Source organism: Capsicum annuum, chromosome 8 (genome assembly GCF_002878395.1).
Source record: "Capsicum annuum cultivar UCD-10X-F1 chromosome 8, UCD10Xv1.1, whole genome shotgun sequence".
NCBI lineage: Eukaryota > Viridiplantae > Streptophyta > Magnoliopsida > Solanales > Solanaceae > Capsicum > Capsicum annuum.
Genome location: NC_061118.1, coordinates 99,175,395 through 99,194,069, shown reverse-complemented (window position 1 = coordinate 99,194,069; position 18,675 = coordinate 99,175,395).

Genomic DNA, 18,675 nt, shown 5'->3' with positions numbered 1-18,675 from the left:
TTCCATCAGGAGGTATGCCAGTACCTGTCGTATCCAAATTTTCCAAAGCCAATGGATAAAAAAAGTTTCTCACCATTGTAGTCTTGCTGATTTTTTGATCTATACACTGTTGTACTAGTTTAGCATATGATAATCCTTTCGTCCTCGTAGTTGTAGTAATCATTAGCGTGCCAAGTGGATTGTTAAAACTACTAGATGTCTTTGCTTCACAAATTTGACATTCTGTATTACCCCACATTTTTAGGCTAGAATTCAATCATTATTCCTATGCGTACAGACTTGAACCTAATTATTCTATGTATATCTGTGTTATTATCAAATCTATGGTGTGGGAATATCTTTGTACATGAATCAAAGGTTATAATACCCTCCTAACTCAAAGATGAGTTGAGGACTTTTCTACCGATAGAGTTTTGACAAATGCTCCAGCTAGGGTCTACTTTATATGAGTGTATCCCCTAGAAGTATCAACCCAGGTGTCCTACTATATATTAAATGAAATTTCTTTGAGTCTTCTTTCCAATGCACTTGATTTCAACTTAATTCAATATCGGAGTGAAAAGTTATGCTCATTTTACCTCGGCATCTTCGTCCATCAACTAAGTGACGACTTATCAACCAAGTCGTCAGCCTTAACCAGAATATGATCAACCTCAGCTATAAAGTGACGACTTGAGGTGATAAGTGTTGACACCTAACTTTTGTCCTCCACAACTACGTTTAATCTCGGATTTCTTCGATTTTCAAATAAAATCACAACAACTATTCTTTCCAAATAAACGCATTTTTAAAATATGCATTTGGGTTAAATTTGTCATTTAAGTGATAATTATATATTTTCGTATTTGCATACACGGGATTGTATAAATGATGTCATTTAAATGAATATTTTCATCAAAATTGGACTTTAAATTAAGGATTATTTGGAAAATAAATATAAATAATTAAATCTTGATTTAAATATAATTTATTCTAAAAAATAATTTATTTGGATAAATATGCATTTAATTTTATCAAATCAAGAACTCCGGGATTAAGCAAGGTGTTAATTAGTATCAAGTTTCGATTCGATTTAGTCAATTTATTAAATTTGACGCTAATTGAAACCAAATTTGCCCCAATTGTAATACAATTGACCAATTAGTATTCAATTTGGCTAGAATTTAAATTTTATTGCCTAAATTGTAATCCAAAATTAGAATCCTAATTCTCGAAACCCTTCTACTCAGGTGACCCAAATTAAAGCCCATCCACCAGTATCCTATTTGTTTGTGTATCAATTAACAACCCAAAATCCATAATCTACCCAAAACAGCCTAAACAATAACAGCCTCAGCCGACCCAATTATTGTTTTGGGCCCATTTATCTATTCAATTTTAATGGCCCAACTCCAATTTAAAATCAGAACCCACCATTTAAAACCTGACTCGGCCCACCATCAACAAATCCCCCTTATACTCCTCATCATTAGCAACATCAACAAAAATGGCAATATCAAAACAAACATAGCAATCTTAAATCGCGTCAATATCACAATCTAACAACAAATGGCTCCAAATCACGACAACAACATCATGAACCATCAATCCGTGTCCAACGATGATACCCGACTCCCAGCCCGTTCTTTTTTCACTGTTGTCACGCGTTTCGCGTGTTCGTGGGACGGGAAACTCTTTGAAAGTTCTATAACAGCCTAATCTTCTAGAAGATCGGTGAGGTGTCTCCCCCAACGTCCATAATCCGCGAATCTTGGGATGAACGTACAAATTTGGTACATATTTGGCAATTTTTCATTGGTTCGAGGAAAGAATTCATTTATCCCATTTTCTATTGGTCCACCAAACCTAAAATTGGTACCGATGGGGGATAAAATCCAGGCTGTAGAGGGGTCCCAATTTGAATTTCAAAATAGGTCATTCTTTCAAATCCCTAACGGATCCCTAATGGGGTTTTCTATATAAGGTTCATCGCGTCACTGTTGGTTGAAAGGGGTAAGGGTCAAAAATTCGAGGGCTTCTTCTCTTTTTGGGTAGGGAAAATCTGGTGGTGTTCGAAATTTTTCTTTCTTTTCTTTAAAGGGTTTGAAAGTTTAGGTTGAAAACTTGAGGTTTCAAAATTTCTTTAGTTCCAAGGTTCGAAGTAATTTTTGGTGAAACTAAAAGGAAATTCGAGAGTTCTAAATTCAAGTTGAATTTTCTTTTTGGTTGAAAGTAGTTTTCAAATTCTCTAAGAGGAAAAAGCAAAGAGATATTCTATTGGTAGTCGATGTCGCGAGATTCCGATAGCAACAAGTTTGCTGATAGCTCATCGTTCCGTTTGCTGCCCCTATGGAGGTAAACACATTTTTCCCTTTTAATTTCATTATTTTCTCCTTCATCTCCTTCTCTCCGTAAAATTATCTATCTGTGCAGTACTAATTGTGAATGAGGCTGGGACTTGTTTTGCTGTAGATGACCTTGACGGCCTCAGGATTGTTTGGTAATCGTATGTTAGCGGAATTAGTAGATATGTCGTGAGTTTCACAATCGCCTACTTCGATTATCGTCTCATGAATGATAGTGATGCGGGTTATCTGCCAATGTGTTGCTTGAATGAATAAATTTTAGTATTTTGTAGTTTTTAATTTGGCTTTGATGAAGAGTGTTGTTTTGCCTATTACTTAGCGACTTGAGGAGATATGTTGGGGTATGTTTATTGTGTATTGGGTGTAATTCATGCTATCATGTTCAGGGCTTTGTTTGAAACAAATGCGGGCATTACTTCAAATTGTTCTATGCTTGAATCCTTAGCTGACCATATCACTACAATTTATATATTGTTCTAATACCTGGACACTTATGCTTCTCTGTACTTAGGCCAGCTAAAATGTTTACTTTTAGTTCTCAGATGTTATTGCATATTCTAGTTGTTTATATTATATCTTAGATGATAAAGGAGGGTTATGTCATGTCTATGAATACCTCTAAATCTTATACTAGTGTTCCTATTTCTGAAGGATAGAGTAATTTGTAAGATAGTTTAAAACGACATATTAGGCATGTTCTGACACTACGTACTATCTGACTTCCTGTGTGAGCTTATCTGATGAGATATTAATTTTTCGCTTAAGTTGTTTCACTATCAAGTTGCGTATCCAATAATGCATTTGAGGTTGTGACGGGTAATACACGTTTTATGTAGCTGCATATAACTCTAGGGCAATTAAAACTGATGTAATAGATTCATATTTCGATTGTGTGCAATTTTAACTGACTTTTGACTATTGGACGCTTGGTATGAATGATTTTATAAAGTGCAAAAAGCGACCCCCTAGTTATTCTTTATCTTAAAGTTGTTAAGTTAGATATCTGTAGATTTTGTTATCTACTTTCAAGCCTGCAACTGTGGTGTAGTTGTTAGATGCTACAAATAATAGAATTTTGTGTTCCATTTTTCCATGAATTGATTTGTCGTAGTCTAGCTGAATACTCTTGTCTATTTTCAATGTTCTAACATAGCATTGAATACTCTTGTCTATTTTCAATGTTCTAACATAGCATTCTCTCTCCATTTGTATCCTTTGTTTTCTCTTAACTTCATTCTTAGTGTGAAAATTTTTAATGCCGATTTAAATCGACTAGTTTGGTCTGATGCGGGCTGCTCCTCAAAATCCTCTTGCCCTGTAAAGTCCATGGAATAGTGGGTAAATGTTCATGGTAAAGTCAATGATCCTACAAACCTTCAAGGATCTTTTCTTCGACCCCCGCAAGTTCATTTCGAGTTGGTCAAAGAGAGAATGATCCTACGTTTGTAGTATATCCACCTCGAAGATTGCAAATCGTGGGCGTCTTTGTATGATAATTGTATAAAATAGGGTCTATCCCTTCATCATAATTAAGATTACTTAGGCATTTTAAATCCGCCGAACTATATGTTGCCATAGAAAAGGTCCATTTCCTCCTGCTTGTTTTTCTTTCTATTTAGGATTAATGTACACTGCCCCAATATTCTCGTATATATAATGTACTTCTCTTTATTTGATTTGCTATTTGTTCCTTTTTTGTCTTGTTTTGGGGTTATTAATAATGTTGAATTTTCCTTTCTTTTTAGATGTAAACTTTGATCTTGCCTATTTTGGGTTTGTCACTATTCGTATGTTTCTCTTAATTAGTAAGGTGGGACTTACGTTCAAATGTCACTTGAGTTCAATCATAATGTAACTTGAGTTCAATAATAATCTCTTGTTTTATACATTTACAAGAAGTAAGGTTTCTGAGTTCATTTTGATTCTAATGCTGGTTCATAGACCTAAAAGTCTTAATTTTTTTTTTATCAGATATTAGGTCATGCTTTCCATTGATCTCTTTGATAAATGTATTTGAAATATATGTTTTAGTCAGGCAAATCTAATATGATGCCCTCTCAAAAAAAAATAAGAAAAAGGAATTAGTAAGCCAATATGATCTCTTTCACGTAAATCATGTTAATATTATTTTCATTTTTCATAAAAATGTCCTCTTTTCATATCATTGTTCTTGTGTTAGGCAATTAACATCGCTACATATGCTAATTATTTTGCTTCTCTTTTGCATGTGAATATGGCCGAGTCCGAAATGGACTCAACCCCTCCTTGCATCTCAATGTGCCAATAAGGCCTCCCTTTCGAGTCAACTCCTAAAGAAAGTTTACACGAAACACATGATATACGAATATAAGAAGATGGAAGAAGGGACGGTTCGAAGCCCAACGATGAAAATCGTTAGATTTTGCATTGATTACTAGTTTTTTTATTTATTTATTTATTTATAATTTTTTTTATTTATTCATTTATTCATTTGGGGGCCTCGAAGCCAAAGTTGTATTTAATACATGTAGAGTAAGGTTCGAGCAAAAAGGCTCGAAACATAGAATTAGGACAGGTGAAAATGGATCGAAAACCCAACTAGACTAGGATAGGTTTCATTGATTTGGGCCTAATGACCGAAATCACTACTTCTCCCCTTTCCCTTTTCCTTTTGCGTACATGTTGCATGTGTTTTTCTTGCGAAGCTGGTTATATCCTTAACTAAGTCGTTAAAAACTGTTTTTGCAAAAATTTTCTCCTTAATCAACTATTTTTCCAACAAATTGATTTTTCAAAGTTAATCAAAAGAATGTTTTCAAACAGATCGGATAACCGCAAGTTAGCGGACGTTTTAGGTGTCTAACACCTTCCTAAAACGTTAATAGGAACCGCTTACTCAGAATCTTTGAAACTTAAACGATATTTCTATTTTGAATAGTTTTAAGTAACTCTCTAAAGGTTTCTTAATTCCTTTTCAAAATTAAGTGGCGACTCTTCTTTTAAGTCAAAATTACCGCAAAACAGAAATGGCGACTCTTCTGGGGATTCTTAACTAGGTTCTAACCAAATGATGATTTCGTCTTTTGATTAACTATTTATGTGTTTCGATTATGTAAAGTTTAATTATCGCATCTCATGGCATATTCCTGCATCTTATAAACTGTTTTGGAGTTTTGTGGATGTCCCGACCCCTGTTGTTCAATTCCAAAATGTGTTGGAAATACGAACAACTTATCAGCACGTGAGTCATTTGACGTTGTTCGTATTTTCAAACTCAAGTTGTCCACTTGAGAACCAATGTTCAAACCCACTCTAGACACCTAGGATAGAAAGAAACTAAAACCTTATTTTAGGCATGAGCCTAGGACGATCCAATACCCAAGCGGGGTATTAGGCCCATTAGAATACCTTCCCTACGTCTATTGACCCCGAGTCAATTATAGACGAACCATATTTATGTGTTGAAGAAAATGTATGCCTGTCTAATTCAATCCATTATCATTTGGGGGTCGGGAAAAAGCTTGATTTGCTTACTTTCATAAGAAGAATTGAAGCAAGATAAGCAAGAAATTGATCGATTTAGGAGGTTGCATCTAAGGCACAGTTTGAACGTCAACGGATGTCACAAATAAAAGAAGTGGACGAAGCTAAAAAGGCGAAGGTTGATAGAAGAAGCACTCGAGAATTAGTAATTTCTATCCCCTGTGTGGGAACGTGTCTTCTTTTATGTTATTTCCCTTTCCTTAAAGATTATATCCCTATTTTGTTATCGTTTGTAAGCATTTATGCCCTTTTCGTGTCTATATAAGTTGGAAGTTAATGGATTGACTTCGACGAATCATATATTTTCTTCAAAAATCATTAGGCCTGAACCCTTGGCTCAAAAGGGTCACCCCAGCTAGGATACGCGTTATTATAACTTTTTTGTGTGATATAACTGTTTCATGTGCTTATGTGCGTATGTTTGAATCAAAGGCAAGTTTATCCACTATGTACTATGGACGAACTTGGCTATAACTCAAACAACTCTATGTGGCTATTTCATGTCAAATATTTTCCATTATTTATCATATACGGAAACTAACACATCTGCCTTTGAGTTGTTTTACTTTACATATAATAGAAATTACCCCGTGTTGATAAGCTGGCAGAACATCCCTTACTTCACCCGATCGAAAGCGCAGAAAATCCCATCCTCTGACCATTATTCAAAAACGATGGGAAATGACGAAGAAAGCGCACTGACTATCCAGGATAATGTGATAGCAGAACAGAATGAGATGATTACAGAACTTGCAAGAAAGTTAGAAATGCTTTAGGAGGAAATAAATCGCACTCGAGATTTGGCTAACTTCGCCATCACCTCAATGCCCCTGCTCCGAGGGGACACGGGACTCCACTCTAAATTTCTCCCCTCAGCACCCCTATTCTCGGGGATCAGCCGAATAATGTATCGTCCATCTCTGCTCCTCCATTAGTCCAAAATACCAATCATGAAAATAACCCAGACGCCTACCATCCACAAAATCTATCTCTAACCCCACAAAATCCATCTCTGAATACATTCCCAAATCCTCAAAACACATTTCCAAATCAACAAAATACATTCCCAAATCCGCAAGATTCTCTCCCAAACCCATAAAATATATCAAATCTACCTTTGAATCCACCAAATTCATTTTTAAATCCTCAAAACCCTTCTCATATTCCACCAAACTACTCGCAAGGTCTACAGAACCTTCCCAATTTCCAAAATGTCCTCCCCATTTACCAACCAAATTCCCCTCATCTGCAAAATCAAGCCTCCTTTCCAAATCCTCCTCACGCCATCACATCCCCTAATATCTATAATCTCCTTCATTATCTCAAGATAGACCATTACGAGGAGAAGGAGAAAGAGTGGAGGACCGAGCATGAACTGAAGTTGCTAGCTATGAATGAAGAGATCATGAGGATCAAAGAATATCATGGAGTGAGGGACCACGACGGTTTAGGGTATGATGATTTATGTGTTTTCCTGGGAGTAGACCTACCAGATGGGTACAAAGTCCCTAAGTTTGAGATATTTGACGGTACCAGAAATCCAATGGCCCATCTGAGAAGGTACTGTGAGCAACTGGTAAGGATAGGGGAAAATGAGGCGTTATTGATGCGCTTATTGAGTCGAAGTTTAAGTGGTAAAGCCTTGGAGTGGTTCATGTCTCAGGAGCCAAAAAAATGGACTGGTTGGAAAGCATTGGCCACGTGTTTCCTTGATCGGTTCACATTTGATATTGAAATAGTCTCTGAACGATATTCACTAGATCGGATCAAACAGAAGAATGGTGAGAGTTTTTGAGACTATGCTTTTCGTTAGAGAAAAGAGGCTGCTAAAGTAAAACCTCCCATGTCTGAGGAAGAAATGGTATCAGTTTTCTTTCGTGCACAGGAAGGAGAATTTTATACCAGGATGGTATCTGCGGTCCGAGCAACTTTCACAGATTTAGTAAAGATTGGGGAATCATTAGAGGAAGGCATCCGAATAGGAAAAATTTCCAAAACCCCAACATCATCTGAATCTTCTGCATTTCCAAAGAAGAAAAGGGAGGATGCGATTGTGGTCTCTACTAATTCTGTTGATAAGTTAAAGAGTAAATTCAAGCCTAGAAATATTCTTTCCTCATCATCATCACCAAGTTTTCAGCCTATATTCTACGCTCAACCCTAATGTCAAGCTCCAAATCCAAATATTTTACCCCAGTACCAAGTTCCACAACTAAATTATCAGCCTCATACTCAAGCTACTTTTCCAAATAACCAAATAAATGTCCAAACATCTCCAAATTATCATCAAGTACCTCCCCCCATAAATAAGAATCATTATAACCCTCCACGTCCAAAACCACGAAAAGAAACCTCCCCGAAACTTCACCCCACTAGCTGAAAGTCGCACCCAATTGTTTGAAAGATTGAAGAATGTTGGTCATTTGCAACCAGTACAGCCAAAGCTTGTCAATCCTAGCTCCCGATTTTATCACCCTGATCAAAATTGTGCCTATAATTCAGGGGCAGCAGGGCATAGTACCGAGGACTGTCTTATCTTGAAACACAAAATCCAAGATCTGATTGATCAAAAGGTCATCACGCTCCAGGCACCTACTCCAAATGTTAGCAGTAATCCACTGCCCAACCATGGGGGATCTATAGTTAACATGATTGAAATAGAAGGCGAATGGGCAACTGAAAAGACCATTACTCAGGCGAACTCCAAAAAGTGCAAAAGGGCAGAAGAGGTAGGAAAGATAGAGAAAGCTGTGGCTGCCTTAAGTATCAGTGAGAAAACCCCATTTATAGTGATGACTGCACCGACTCAAGTGTACGCTCCCCCTCCAAATAAGGAATTTATTGTGCAAACTGCCGCTGCCCAGGTGATGATGCAATCAGGACGATATTACATCCCTGAGGAATTGACCAACAAGAAAGATTCACAGAAAAGGCCAATCACTAAAGGAGAGGCTGAGGAATTTTGGAGGCGTATACAACCAAAGGTTTACTCAATTGTGAAACACTTGGATAAAATGTCAGCCCAAATCTCTGTCTTGGCACTATTATTGAGCTCGCAAAACCCCAGACAGGCTCTATCAAAGCTTTTGGAGGAAGCGTATGTTCCCGCAGGAACGAGCATTAAGAATTTAGCTGCGATGATAGGGAACGTTGTGGGGAACCATCTCATATCATTCAGTGATGAAGAGTTGCCATTTGAAGGAGCAATGCATAACAAAGTCATGCGTGTCACCGTCATTTGTCGAGATTATGCAGTTAATTAGGTATTAATAGACGACAGATCTGGTGTGAATATTTATCCCCTCTCCACGCTGGTCCAAATGGGCTATGATCTGGGGAAAATTCATCAAAGCCACATAAATGTGAGAGCATTCGATGGAGGGCAGAGAGATACCATAGGAGAGATTGATTTGTACATCCAAATGGGGCCTGCTGAGTTTAAGACTAAGTTTCATGTTATGGATATCCATCCTAGCTACAACCTGCTTTTGGGAAGACCAAGGATACATGGGGCAAAGGCAATTTCATCACCCCTTCATCAATTATTGAAGTTCATTTAGAAAGATCATGAAGTAGTCATCCAAGAAGAAGGAAGTCGAGCGGACCATCCCAATGGTTATGTGCCGGTGATTGAAGATATTCCAAAAGATAGCAGTTTCTATACAGTGGAAATTGTAAATGCTGCGGAAAGATATTCGACACCCAAAATATCAATGCGTTCTGTCTATGAAATGATTGCAACTGTGATGTTAAGAGATGGGTTCGAACCTAGTTGAGGCTTGGGCAAGAATTTACAAGGAATTATTGAGCCTATTGTGATCCCAGAGAGAAGCTCTAAGCATGGATTAGGGTATCAGCCTACCAAAAAAGATAGGGTTGAGGATGAGCCAGAAAAGAGTCTGTTTAGACCCTTGCCACTCTTGTTCCATTCATTTCCCATACGAGAGATGTCAAATGAAGATGGTCTTGGGGATGGGATAGGAGATTTTTTTGAAGGATGCAATGCTGTACCAGAAGATCCCCTAGAGTCCAGCGGGGTAAAGTAGATTACGCCAGGGGAGGCCTTGCAAAATTGGACCTCCACTTCACTCATAACCCGTCGCCTGTTGTGGTAGATGAAAGGGCAATTACTAATAGTTTTGAAATCGGTGATGATCCGTAGGAGGCCCCGCGATCCACCTTTTATATATCAAAACTTTATTTTTGTATCTTACTGCATTCAAAAAAGGCGGGGGCTTGTATTTGTGCAAGTCACAAGCCATGGTTTTGTAATTATATCTCATATTTCAATGAAAAGGCCTTCATTTATTTGGAAAAATATATTAGTTCTAAAACGCTCCTAGTCATATGTTTTGTTATTTTCTTATCATCTAACTTAGTTTGTGTATCCATTATAGTAACAGTAGCTTAAAACCTGCCAATGTTGTGTCATGTCAAAGCCTGAATGAAAAAAATAAAAAGGACGATGATGGTTAGAAGGACGATGATGAGGAACGTTTAGTTGAAGATATGAAGGAATTTGAGAATCACGAAAAACCCAATCTGGAAGAAACTAAAACAATCAACTTGGGAGATCACGATGAAATCAAAGAGACCAGTATCAGTGTCCACCTCGCGGTGTCACAAAGGGGAGAGCTCATCCACCTATTACGAGAGTATATCGACGTGTTTGCTTGGTCTTATGATGATATGCCAAGGTTGAGCACCAGCATTGTGGCACATAAATTGTCGATAAATTCTGAATTTGATCCATTCAAGCAAAAAATGAGAAAATTCAAGCCAGATTTAAGTCTAAAGATCAAGAAAGAAGTGACAAAACAAATCCAGTCTAAGGTTGTCGAGGTCACAAAATATCCGACATGGTTGGCCAACATCGTCCCTGTGCTAAAGAAGGACGACAAGATTTGAATTTGTGTTGACTATAGAGACTTGAATAGAGCCTGTCCTAAAGATAATTTTTCATTACCCAACATCCACATTCTCATTGATAACTGTGCGATACATGAAATGCAGTCATTCGTTAATTGTTTCGCCGGCTAGCATCAGATACTGATAGATAAGGAAGATGCAGAAAAAATGGCTTTTATTACAACCTGCGGTGTTTATTATTACAGGGTAATGCCATTTGGTCTCAAGAACGTAGGTGTGATATATATGAGAGCCATGACAACGATTTTCCATGATATGATCCATAAGGAGATTGAGGTGTACGTGGATGATATAATTATCAAATCTCGCGAGAGTTCGGATCATCTAACTCATCTGGAGAAATTCTTCAATAGATTAAGAAGGTACAGTTTGAATTTAAATCATGCTAAGTGTGCTTTTGGTATGCCATCAGGGAAGTTTCTGAGGTTCATAGTCAGCAGAAGGGGATCGAGCTAGACCCATCCAAAATCAAGACAATTCAAGACTTGCAACCGCCGAGGACCAAGAAAGAAGTTATGAGTTTCCTGGGTCGTCTGAATTACATTAGCAGATTCATCGCTCAATCAACAGTCAATATGCGAGCCTATTCTCAAGATGCTAAAGAAAAATGCACTGAATAAGTGGATAGAAGAATGTCAGAGAGCTTTTGATCGCATCAAGGAATACTTGTCTGCACCACCAAATTTGGTCCCACCGAGAGAAGGAATTCCATTATTGCTTTACGTGTCAGTCTCAAAAAATGCTTCCGGATGCGTCCTCCGGCAACATGATGAGACCGGCAGGAAAGAGAAAGCCATTTACTACTTGAGTAAAAAGTTCACACCATATGAAGCCCGTTACACTCTTATAGAAAAGACATGTTGTGCATTGACTTAGACAGCATAAAAGTTGAGGCATTATCTGTCGTCCTACACAACTTACCTCATCTCGAGAATGGATCCATTGAAGTATATATTACAGAAGGCCATGCCTACAAAAAAGCTAGCCAAGTGGCAAATGTTGCTGAGTGAGTTTGACATTGTGTATGTAACCCAAAAAGCAATCAAGGGGAAAGACTTAGCAGATCATTTGGCTGAAAACCCAGTTGATGAGGAGTACGAGCCACTTCGGACATACTTTCTAGACGATGAAGTTTTGTTCGTAGGAGAAGATATCACGAAAATCTACCCCGGATGGAGGCTATTTTTTGATAGGGCGGTCAACTTCAAAGGTTTAGGAATTGGAGCAGTTTTGGTGTTAGAAATGGGCCAACATTATCTGGTAACTGCTAAGTTATGTTTTCCATGCACCAACAACATGGCTAAATATAAAGCTTGCATCCTGGGGCTCAAATTGGTACTTGATATGGGTGTTCGTGAATTGCTAGCCATTGGAGATTCAGAATTGCTGATTCATCAGGTACAGGGAGAATGAGCGGTAAAAAACTCCAAGATTACTCTTTATGTGGAACTGGTGGAAGAATTATGCGGAAGATTCAAGGATGTTGATTTCAAACATATCTCACAAACACAAAATGAGTTTTCTGACGCTTTGGACATGATATATTCCATGATTCAGCACTCGGATCAGAGTTACATCGATCCTTTGGAAGTAAGCCTGAAGGAGCAACCCATGCATTACATACACGTGGAATAGGAGCCTGATGGAAGGCCTTGGTACTATGACATTAAGAGGTATTTAGAATCTAGAATATATCCTGAAGAGGCTAGTAACAACCAAAAGAAGACAATCTGGCGTTTGGCAAAGAATTACTTTCCAAGTGGAGAAATTCTTTTTAGGAGGACTCCTGATTTGGGATTCCTAAGATGCATTGATGCGGCGGAAGCCAATAAATTGATAAACGAGGTACACGCTGGAGTTTGTGGGCCCCACATGAATGGGTTTGTCCTTTCTAGAAAGATCCTGAGAACCAGTTACTTCTGGATGACTATGGAAAATGATTGTAGTAAGTTTGTGCAGAGATGTCCAAAATGTCAAATACATGGAGATCTGATTCGAATGCCTCCACACGAGCTTTACGTAATGAATTATCCTTGGACTTTCATAGCTTGGGGCATGGATGTCATCAGACCAATAAAGCCACTAGCATCGAATGGGAATAAATTTATTTTGGTTGCCATTGATTATTTCAATAAGTGGGTCGAAGCTGCTTCGTACAGAGCCGTCACTAAGAAAGTGGTTACAGATTTCATCAGGGATAACTTGATTTGCCGATTTGGAGTGCCGAAATCAATTATTACTGATAATGGGGAAAATCTAAACAGTCAGTTGATAAAAGAAATTTGTGATCAGTTCAAGATTGTGCATCGTAACTCGACAGCATACCGTCCCCAAATGAATGGATCCATAGAAGCTGCTAACAAGAATATCAAGAAGATTTTGAGAAAGATGGTCGAAAAAGATAGATCAAGGCATGAGATGTTACCTTACGCCTTGCTAGGGCATCGAACAATAGTTCAAACTTCCACAGGAGCAACTCCCTATTTACTAGTTTATGGGAATGAAGCTGTGATACCCGCTGAGGTCGAAATACCTTCCCTAAGGATTATTCAGGAAGCTGGACTGAGTAACAAGAATGGGTCTGTGCTCGCTATGAATAATTCATGTTAATTGATAAAAAGAGAATGGGCGTTGTATGCCATGGTCAGTTATATCAACACAGGATGGTTCGTGCCTTTAACAAGAAGGTAAGAACTCGAGCATTTGAAGTGGGGCAACTGGTTCTCAAACAAATTTTCCCTCACCAAGAGGAGTACAAGGGAAAGTTCTCTCCAAACTGGTAAGGGCCATACATAGTTCGCAAGGTGCTATCTGGAGGAGCTCTGACTTTGTCTGAGATAGATGGCACAGAGTGGACCAAACCAATCAATTCTGATGCGGTAAGTAGATATTATGTTTGAATGACGTTCTAGTTTTTGTGTTTTCTTAGTTTGTTTGTAATCATTTTTGTAATAATGTTGTTTGCTAGTGTGTAACTGCCTAGAATCATTTCTATTTATGTACGAACTACGTTTGACCTAAATTCCCAAGAAAAGGATACGTAGGCGGCCTATGTCGGCTTCGGTCAACCCCTTAGGATAATTTATCGTGTCTCATTATGTATGAACTATGTGATGACCTGAATTCCCAACAAAAAAGATACGTAGGCGGCCTATGTCGGCTTTGGTCAACCCATTAGATTTTTCTATATATATCCCCAGCGTAGCCTGAACTACGTTTGACCTGATTCCTGCTTCAACGGGATACGTAGGCGCCCCAACGGCTCGGTCATATAACCCTAGGAAAGAAAAATTGGGGCAGAATTTTTGAGAAGGAATCTCAAAAATTCATAAGAGAAGATCAACATCCAACAAAGAGAATGAAGATCAGCAAAGACTTCAGATCTACTCAGATTGGTATTATCTCAAACAAGTTTAAACTGGGGTAGAAATTTTGAGGAAGACCTCAAAATTTCCACCAAATGCCGAAACATATTCCAAATTCCCCAGTACCAGAGGTTAAAGCTTTGGAAACCACCAACTGTAACAAAGTCTGGGTAGACTCAATTTTTGACTATCATAGAACTACTTGAAGAAACCCTCCAACAATAATCATGAGTTTTGGAAACCATCCATCGAATATAGTCAGAACCGCGAGGAAGACGTTCATTGAGCTAGTACATGACATGACTGGCAGAAATTTTCTAAAATTTTACAGAAGTTTTCAAAATTATTTTCAAAAATTTAAGACTATTTTCAAAAATCTTATGACTCACTTACTTAGTACTTGCCTAGACATTATTTGGGATAGAGTGTCAGGGTGGAAGTCTCAATATGGTGGAATGCCCAAGAGATGGCAAGGAGCAAATCAAGGATCCAAGAAGGTCAACATGGAGTAATTTCATTCAACTAATCATTTTTCTGTGGATGCAGGGATCAATACGCAAAATGAGAGTCTCTTTCAAAAATCCCCGAGCAAATTGGGAGCCACAATAGATCATTAAAGCCCAAGAATGGTATTTTAGGAAAGCCCTAAAAATAGGTTTAATGCCCATTTATTGAGGACCTTTTGATTTGTCCATCTCATTTCTTGAGATCGTAGATGACAAACAAAAGCACTTTGTCTTCTTTACACGTATCGTATTTAGAAGTTTCCAAAAAATAGTCGCTAGTAAAAGCGACTTTGTGTCTACTAATCATCTACCTTGAGTACAGGTACATGTAGAAAGTAGGACACTGACAAATGAAGCCAGGTAAAATTATTTTATCACTGCCACAATGGCTATTGCATATCATTGCCGCAAAGGCCATCACATATCATTGCTGCAAAGGCCATTACATATCTATTGACTCGCTAGGCATAACATTGGCATCTAGGATATCATCAGTATCCAATATATCTGTTGACACGCTAGACACAACGCTGGCATCGAGGATATCATCAGCATCCAATATATCTGTCGACACGCTAGACACAACGCTGGTGTAGAGGATATCATCAGCATCCAATATATCTGTCAACACACTAGACACAATGCTGGCATCGATGATTTCATCAGCATCCAATATATCTATCGACATGCTAGACAAAACGCTGGCATTGAGGATATCATCAGCATTCAATATCTTTTGACGTGCTAGACACAATGCTGGCGTTGAGGATATTATCAGCATTCAATATATCTATCAACACGGTAGATACAACGCTAGCATCAAGAATATCATCAGCATTCAATATATCTGTTGACACGCTAGACATAACACTGGCGTCGAGGATATCATTATATTTTCATGAATCAGCATCTGAATACATTAAGAGCACACGATTTGGAGGGATGTCTTTAATTCGCTATCTAAGGATGAATGATAAATAAGATTTCCTAGCAATTGACAATTTGAAGGTCATCTATAAGTCATATTATTTGAAATAGGATAGTGTGCAAGATCACCTATGAGTTTATAGCCTGTAGGTCATCCGTAAGCCACAATAATATCCTAACTAGATAGTGTGCAAGACCGCCCAAAAGTTGATAGTTCAAAGGTTATCCGTAAGTCGCAACTAAATCCTTACCGGAGGATATGCAAGATTGTCAAATTGATACGTCCAAGGAATCTCTATAAGCCGCGTTATATCCAAGATCGATTATGTGCAGGATTACCCAAAGATGATCAATTTAAGATATTATCTATAAGTCATATTGTATCCAAGGTCGGATGATGTGCAGGAACACCTGAAAGCTAGCGATTGGAGGGATATCTGTAAGTCATCTCTTATCCAGAGTCAGATGATGTGCAAGATTACCTGAAAGCTAGAAATTCAAAGGATATATATAAGTCGCCTCATATCCAACAATAAAATAATGCGCAAGATTATCCAAAGATTGACAATTTAAGGAAAATTTATAAATCAATCATCGGCTATAACCAAATAGTTCATCATTCCACATACAATAAGTGATATAGGTAACCGAAAGGGTTGCCACACTAGCATAAGATTACACGGTTGTGGGGACCGTTCTGCAAAAGTATCGTCGGTGTCCAAAAGGGCCACCCCACTCTGAAGGTACAAGAAAGGATGACTTCACTTTTTAGACAATAACTCACGCAGAGATATGGTAAAATACTATATACTTCTTTTGTGAATTGAGCTTACCACTAATAATTTTTGTGTGAGAAATTATTGAGAGCATCCGAAAGGATGAAAACCTCAAATCAAAACCACAGGTGCAGATGACTCCAAAAAGGATGCAGCACAATGTGGAACTCTTTTTCAGCAGCAAAACGGGACATAGTCTGGAGAAGGATGTAAACTCTCTAGATGCGAGCTAAATGATGATCACCACGACTATCCAACCATGCCTCTATTAGAAGGCATGTGGGTATTTATGGATATTATGGTCTCAGCTTTACCTCTAGGATGTTTTCTTAACACATATCGAGGGAAACTTTCTCTTTCTTTCAAATTCGGGTGGCAACACACTTAGAGTTTTGGAAATTACCTCTGGGTAAGTTCTTACCTATGGATGTGAAGAGCTCCATGTTCATGGTTAAGGGGTTACAAGCCTCTTTTCTGCAACTCGATTGACTGGTCACCCATCTTGAGCCAAAGATCGTCTGAAATAAAAGACTATCTTTTCTATCGGTTGAGTGGAACTACAAGCAATCTAATTCCCTGAGTCTTGGGGATATATAGGAAGAGATCTATGTAGAAAACTCGACTTCATACCAACCTCCCCCTAATCCCTTTATCCCCCAGTTTCTCAGTTTTATCAAAAACTCTAAAATCGAGATAACTTGTGAATCTTTTGAAAATCATGCTCAAAATCAAGCTTTATCAACTACAAGTTTCCTAAATTCTCATGAAACCTAAGATATGTAGGAAACCTGATACCGAGGTTCGGCCATAACTCCATGAAACTCGTGCGGAAAACCAACCTCTCTTAGATACGAATTTGTGGTCGGACAAAAATTAGCAACGTCAACCTCCCTTTGCCCAGGATTACTTGCATCCATCTTACCCAAAGGGAGGGGGCAGTTGTTGACACCTAATTTTTTCTCTCCACAATTATGTTTAATCTCGGATTTCTTCTATTTTCAAATAAAATCACAACAATTATTTTTTCCAAATAAACGCATTTTTAAAATATGCATTTGGGTTAAATTTGTTATTTAAGTGATAATTATATATTTTAGTATTTGAATATACGGGATTGTAGAAATTATGTCATTTAAATGAACATTTTCATCAAAATTGGACTTTAAATTAAGGATTATTTGGAAAATAAATATAAATAATTAAATCTTGATTTAAATATAATTTATTCTAAAAAATAATTTATTTGGATAAATATGCATTTAATTTTATCAAATCAAGAACTCCGGGATTAAGCAAGGTGTTAATTCATATCGAATTTCGATTTGATTTAGTCAATTTATTAAATTTGGCGCTAATTGAAACCAAATTGACCCCAATTGTAATACAATTGACCAATTAGTATTCAATTTGTCTAGAATTTAAATTTTATTGCCTAAATTATAATCCAAAATTAGAATCCTAATTCTCGAAACCCTCTACTCAGGTGACCCAAATTAAAGCCCATCCACCAGTAGTCCATTTATTTTTATATCAATTAACAACCCAAAATCCATAATCTACCCAAAACAGCCCAAACAATAACATCCCCAGATGACCCAATTATTGTCTAAGGCCTATTTATCGATTCAATTTTAATGGTCCAACTTCAATTTAAAATCAGAACCCACCATTTAAAACCTGACCCGTCCCACCATCAACAAATCCCCCTTATACTCCTCATCATCAGCAACATCAATGAAAATTGTAATATCAAAACAAACATAGCAATCCCAGATCATGTCAACATCACAATCTAACAACAAATGGCTCTGAATCACGACAACAACATCATGAACCATCAATCTGTGTCCAACGATGATACCCGACCCCCAGCCCATTCTTTTTTCACTATTGTCACGCGTTTCACACGTTCGTAGGATGGGAAACTCCTTGAACATTCTAGAACAGCCTAATATTCTAGAAGATCGATGAGGTGTCTTCCCCAACGTCCATAATTCATGAATCTTCGAATGAACATACAAATTTGGTACATATTTGGCAATTTTTCATTGGGTCTAGGAAAGAATTCGTTTCTCCCATTTTCTATTGGTCCACTAAACTCAAAATTGGTACCGATGGGGGATGAAATCTAGGCTGTAGAGGGGTTCCAGTTTGAATTTCAAAATGGGTCCTTCTTTCAAATCCCTAACGGATCCCTAATGGGGTCTTCTATATAAGGTTCATCGCATCACTGTTGGTTGAAAGGGGGAGGGGTCGAAAATTCGAGGGCTTCTTCTCTTTTTGGGTAGGGAAAATCAGGTGGTGT